This window comes from Leopardus geoffroyi, chromosome A2 (genome assembly GCF_018350155.1).
Source record: "Leopardus geoffroyi isolate Oge1 chromosome A2, O.geoffroyi_Oge1_pat1.0, whole genome shotgun sequence".
NCBI lineage: Eukaryota > Metazoa > Chordata > Mammalia > Carnivora > Felidae > Leopardus > Leopardus geoffroyi.
Window position 1 is genome coordinate 145,189,031 of NC_059331.1, and position 5,486 is coordinate 145,194,516.

General features: G+C 58.6%; 1 long non-coding RNA gene across 1 annotated transcript; it reads left to right on the forward strand.

Moving 5' to 3' along the window:
* The first annotated feature begins 262 nt into the window (after window positions 1-262).
* Window positions 263-4,872, forward strand: LOC123606816. Its single transcript, XR_006716509.1, has 2 exons — window positions 263-1,074; window positions 3,145-4,872. It is a non-coding gene; the product is annotated as an uncharacterized LOC123606816 (long non-coding RNA).
* Window positions 4,873-5,486: the final 614 nt, after the last annotated feature.

Consider the following 5,486-nt stretch of genomic DNA (forward strand, 5'->3'; position numbering starts at 1 on the left):
TTGAGAGTCGAAGGTGACCCTGAATGTGGTGGGGCTTCCACACCTGTTTATTAAGTCGGACCGTGTGTTATAAGTGATCCAACCGCCTCGCATTCCCTGTTGGCCCCTCCGTCCTCGTGGCTGAGACCCCTCTCCCAGCCTCCCAGACAACCTATTATGTTGTGGTGAATCTGCTGCCTCAGCCCCCCACCTTTCGGGTGGGGTCCCCATTATCTCTCAGCAGAATTGTTGTAAAGCCTCTGACTACCCGACCCCCCCCCCCCCCCGTGCCTCCCCCTGCTCCATCATTTCGCAGATTTTTTTCTACTCAAAACCTCAGGGGCTGCCCACAGCCTGCTGGAGCATTGCCAGCTCCTCAGCCTGAAGACAACTTTTGGCCTTTCTCCCCAGCACTGCTCCCACAAGGCTTCTGTGATGAAGCCTCCCAGGCTCCTTGTCCTCACCCCCACCCAGCCCAGGCACCCCCGCAGCCCTGGAACCCTCCCCAGGCACCCATCGCTGCCCACCTTGCCCAACACCGTCTGCGCCGGTGCCCTTGGCAGAGGTGTCCCAGGAAGGAGATGGGGCTCCCAGGGAGGCCGATGAGCTCGGTGCAGGCTGAGTTTTGTTTGAGGGACTCAGGGCATCCAGGAGGCCACATCTGTATTTCCTTTCTGGGCTGGGAGCTCCCAGAGGGCAGAGTCCACGGTTGGCTCAGGTTGGCTCATCCCTGCACGCACTCAGTTGACATCTGCCAAGTAAACAAGTGAGGGGCAAATCAATGGCCCGAGGCCTGTGCTGGGGGATTCAGGAAAGGGATTGAGGAATCTGAGCGAAGGGTCGGTCCTGTCTCGGCAGTGTGCCAGGCAGAGGGGCCGGCAGGACAGCAGGAGCTCCAGCCTCCCCACCCCCACCCTGCTGGTGGGTTTCACCCTCTCCCTTCAGCAGGAGAGAGGCCCAAGCAAAGCATTTCAGAGGAGCTGGTCCAACAGCCTGCATGACACAAGCAGGAGCAGGAGGGAGAAGCCGAAACCCTCTTCCTCTGAGCCATCTCATTCTTCATGCTCTCCAGATCCAAACAGGGACCCTGGGAAGGTGAGAATCTCAGCAACGTACACAGCTTATTGCCAGAGGGGTGAGGCGCCGGGATCAGAAATCTCGGCCAGTCTTGGTGTTGGGGGTCGGCGTGCACGCTCAGAGACACTTTTGGAGGCAGAGCCTGGGACTGACTGGAAATGGGGCGCACGGTGGGGAGGCACAGTTGCCTCGGACGAGCTCACTTAGGGCTGAGTGTAGAGGGAGAGCAGAGACACAGGGCTGCCCGCCAGGCCCCCAGGATGCTCTGGAACTGGGGGGGCAGAGAGATGAGGAGCGGTCAACACTCAGGATGCAACCAGAAAGGAGTGGCCAGTGGGGCAGTAGGTGCAGGGAGGGCATTCCTGGAGCCTAGGAAGAAGGTGTTTCCAGGAGGACAGAGTGACCGACTGTGTCCAAGGCTGTCCGTAGGTCAGTGAGATGAGCTCTGAGAATCAACCACAGGGCCTAGCAGTGTGGGCATCACATGACCTTGACAGGAGTGGTCTGGAGACAAAAGTGGTCGCAAGGGGTTCAGGAGAGAGTGCAGGGTTGGGGGGGCGGTGGAGTAGCAAATACACTCCGAAGAGTTTTGCCTTCAAGGTGGGCAGTAGCTAGAGCCTCTCCAACTGTGCAGCCACGGGAGGGCTGTTGTAGGGTGGCGATACCTGGGAGGGGAGCACTGACCATCCAGTAGGGAGCAGGTGATAGCCCGCTGACATCCATGGGGCGGTCCGAGGGGCGGGATTCAGGTGTAGGGGAGCGAGTAGTTAGGCAGGAGCAGGTGGCTCACCATAGATCAGAAGGGGAGGAGGTCAAGGGTCACGGGTGGGGGCAGGTGGAAGCAGGTAGAAAGATTTGGTAGCAGGAGCATGAGACGTTTCCATTTGACCCAGACACAGGGTGTTATGCCCACTTTAGAGGTGGGGAAACTGAGGTACAGAGCTTGCCCTGAGACTGGAAGGCAGCAGAAACTGCCCTAGTGGGAGGAGGGGAGAGACTGGGAAGGAAGGGATGGGAGGGACCATCACAGTGGTCTAGCTGGGCTGTATCCTGGAGGCAAAGGGCAGAAAGAGCTGCATGGGCTTTAAGGTCCGAGGGTCCAGTTGAAGCTGGGTCTCAGCCACTCACTAGCTGCAGTTAAACAGGTCAGTCTCAGCTCCCTCCCCTGGAAGGGGGTGTTACCTGCATCTACTTCCTCAGGTCACCGTGAGAAACAAGGGAGCAGCCTTAAACGCAGGCATCAGCGGAGCCTTGGAGGAGGGGGCCTTCAGTGATGCCAAAGACCGAGCACCCTAGGATGCGGTGGGCGGTGGGCAGAGGGTGGAGGAGCCCTGTGCAAGTGGGGAGGGCCTGGGCTTACTCCCTGTGGGCCTGCGTGTGGTCCAGTCACCAAGGCCTGCGTGGTTCTGCTCCAACCCACCAAGTGTGCCTCCCCCACCTCAGTGTTGTTCTCTTGCTGGTTCTGGCATAGGCTGCAGCTGGGGAAGTGGGGCAGGAGGGGCAGGAGGGAGTGGAGTCCCCAGAGAGATCCCGAGGGAACCCTGCTGGGAGAGGGGCAGAGGCGGAGAGCCCCCGGAGAAGCCCAAGCTCAAAGCTGGCTGGGGTGGGGAGGGGGGGGCGTCTTCTCCCCGTATGAAGACCCCCGAAGCAGACAGCTGGCCCTGTCCTCGAGATATAGCTGCCTGCCACCTGGAGTCACCGCCAAGTCTGGAATCCCCAGGCCAGTGGCTCAGCAGTGAGGAAGGGGAGGCCTGCTCCCTGGGCAGGAAAGAGCCTCCTTCTCTTCCTCCTGAGAGCCAGCTCGAGTCCCAGCCTCTCTGAAGCTCAGGCCTACCCGTGCAGCAGCAGCATGGATACCTGTCCAGGTAGGACACTCTCAGAGCCTTGGCCGTGCAGTGCTCTCCCCTACAGACTGCCCTGTGGCCACAGGCTCTCATGGCCACAGGCTCTCATCTATGGCCACCGGTCTCACATTTTGGTCTCTCTCCTGGACCGGCCTGCAGAGCAGGCCCGGTGTCTCCAGGTGGCCTCTGTTTACAAGCCTGGGTTGGAAGTCTGGGAGGGCATGAGGCCCACTTTCTCTGGCAGGACCCAATGCCTCCTCGGCTCCTTCAGGAAAAGCCCAGCACAAACCATCCCATCCTGAGCTCTGCAGTGGACCCACAGGCAAAGCCACCCATTCTGTGGACCTACAAGGTTCAGTGTGCTAGGACTTCCTCCACGCCTGGGTGACTGCGGCCCCTGGGGGGTCCTCCAGGTAAGACAGGTAAGTACCAAGCCAGGCTGGCTCAGGGACTTCTGGGAAGTTTCGCTGACTTCCCTTATTATGGAAGCAGGAGGGCACTGAGATGGGGGGAAGGGGCTTGTCTGCCACCTTTGTGGAGCTACTCATTTGAACAGGGGCCGGGGATGTTTCATCAGGCTAAGCCAGCTTGAACTGCCTCCAAGCCCTGCTTTCCCGGTAACAACAGCATCTGCTGAAAGCAGAAGGCATTGTCAGAACAGACTGAAGGCCCATGCCTGCAAGTTCAAAGTGGTCTGTCCCCAGAGGTCTCATCTAAGATGACATCTTCTCGGGACTGGTGTTTTGTGACTCTTGGGGAGTCCCCAGTGGGAGCTGGGCGCACTGATGCTGTGGACCAAGGACGGTGCTTTGGTCCGTATGGGCCCGCCCCTCAGCAAGCATGGAGGCTTCATAAGGACCCCGTGTCAGATTGACTATCTGACTGCACCTCAGTCACAGCAGGAGGCTAAAATGCTCCAAGGTCAAAGAGAATCCGGGGAGGCTTGGGCCCTGAAGGGGAGCCGGTGCAGGTTCAAGCAGTCCCTTGCCTGGGAGTGCACTGCAATCCCAGATCTTCAAGGGGAGGCCCCCTACAAACCCCAGGTAAGAACCAGGTTGTGACCTTGGGTGGGTGGAGGGAGGGATTACGATGGGATTTCTGCTTCCCACCTGCTTCCTGGGGCTCTCAGCTCCCTTCTTCCCTCTCCTCCCTTCAGGTCCTGGCTCTGCCTCCCCACGGATCCAGGGATCCAGCCAGCTGAGCCCTGGAGGGGTGCACCCACCTTCCCCCCCTGCTCTCCTGCCGGAGGAGAGCTGCAGTCTCCTTTGGATCTTTTTGCGGTCTGGGCTTGCTGTTCCTCTCAACAGTAGTCAGGAAGCCCTTACCCCAAAAAGTATCTGCGGGAGACCTTGTCTACAGGGGTGATGCCCCCCCAAAGGGTCCAGGTGTGTCACAGACGAGGGACAGCAACAAGTGGGAGTCATCAACCTAGCTTTCCCTTAGAGCTGCTGGTTGGCCTCAGGAAAAACGCTGAGCCTCTCTGTGCCTCACTGCTCTGCTACACATTTAATCATTTATCTGTGCACAGTGTCTAGTGGGAGGTTCCATCAGGTAAGGAAAAAACAAGAGTGGCTCGGTTAAAGGTGTGGACACTGTGTTGGTGGCTTAGCTCCCAGCCTGCTGTCTCCTATTGGTAGACCATCTATCTCCCTCTGGGCTCCTTTTGGGGAATTGCCTCTCCCACCCCATGGGCACACCTGGTGAGATTGTCACTCAGAGCACCTTGCCTTGTCCTGCCCCCTCTGATAGGAGACCCAAGACAGGCCTGGGAATTGGAATCCTGGATGGAGGGACGCAAGACGGGGAACAAACTGATCCCGGCAGCTGTGCTAAAGAGAAGACTGAGCTTGGGCCTTCTGCGTCCCCTGAACTGCCTAGCGTCCGCCCTTTCTTAGCCTGGACCTTCAAGTGCCCCCCTCCTGAATCTGGCGAACCACCCCCAAATCCTTCCAATAAAATCCTCATGGCTTTAGTTAAGCAGTCAATATTGTTGCTTGCTTCGGGATACAGAGACCTCTAGGGGCAAGAGGTGGGATTGCTTACCCCGGAAAAGGGGAGGGGGGGCGGCTGGCCTGGGGGCTTGTTACCATCCCTGGGGAGGCTCACACGGCGTCAGCCCCTAGGGGACAGGGGACAGAGCAGACGCTCCTAGGGGACAGGGGACAGAGCAGAGGGCGAGGACCACATACAAGGCCTGGGTTAGGGCCCAAGGAAACATTCCCAAAGGGGAGAACAACATTGGGATGGACAGAGCAGGACCTACACGATGTAGAGAAGTTTAAAATAAAGGAACACAGGGTCTTTGCTTTCTTTATCTGGGGATTTCCTTATCTGGAATCCTTCTACCCAGCCCTGGGGAGCTACTGTGCCTGGGCAGCCCAAGGTGGGGGACACGATCTGAGGCCTCCCCAGACCTGCTACCTGCTACAGGTCACACCACAGCCACAACCTGCGAGAAACAAGGCAGCAGGAAGTTTCCTTCCTTATGCAGAAGCCGCCAAGAGGCAAGTCTAAGCCAACACCAACACATGAACTGGTGCGTGGCCCACACTGAATTCAAAGGTGCTGAAGGATCCTAAGTGGGGC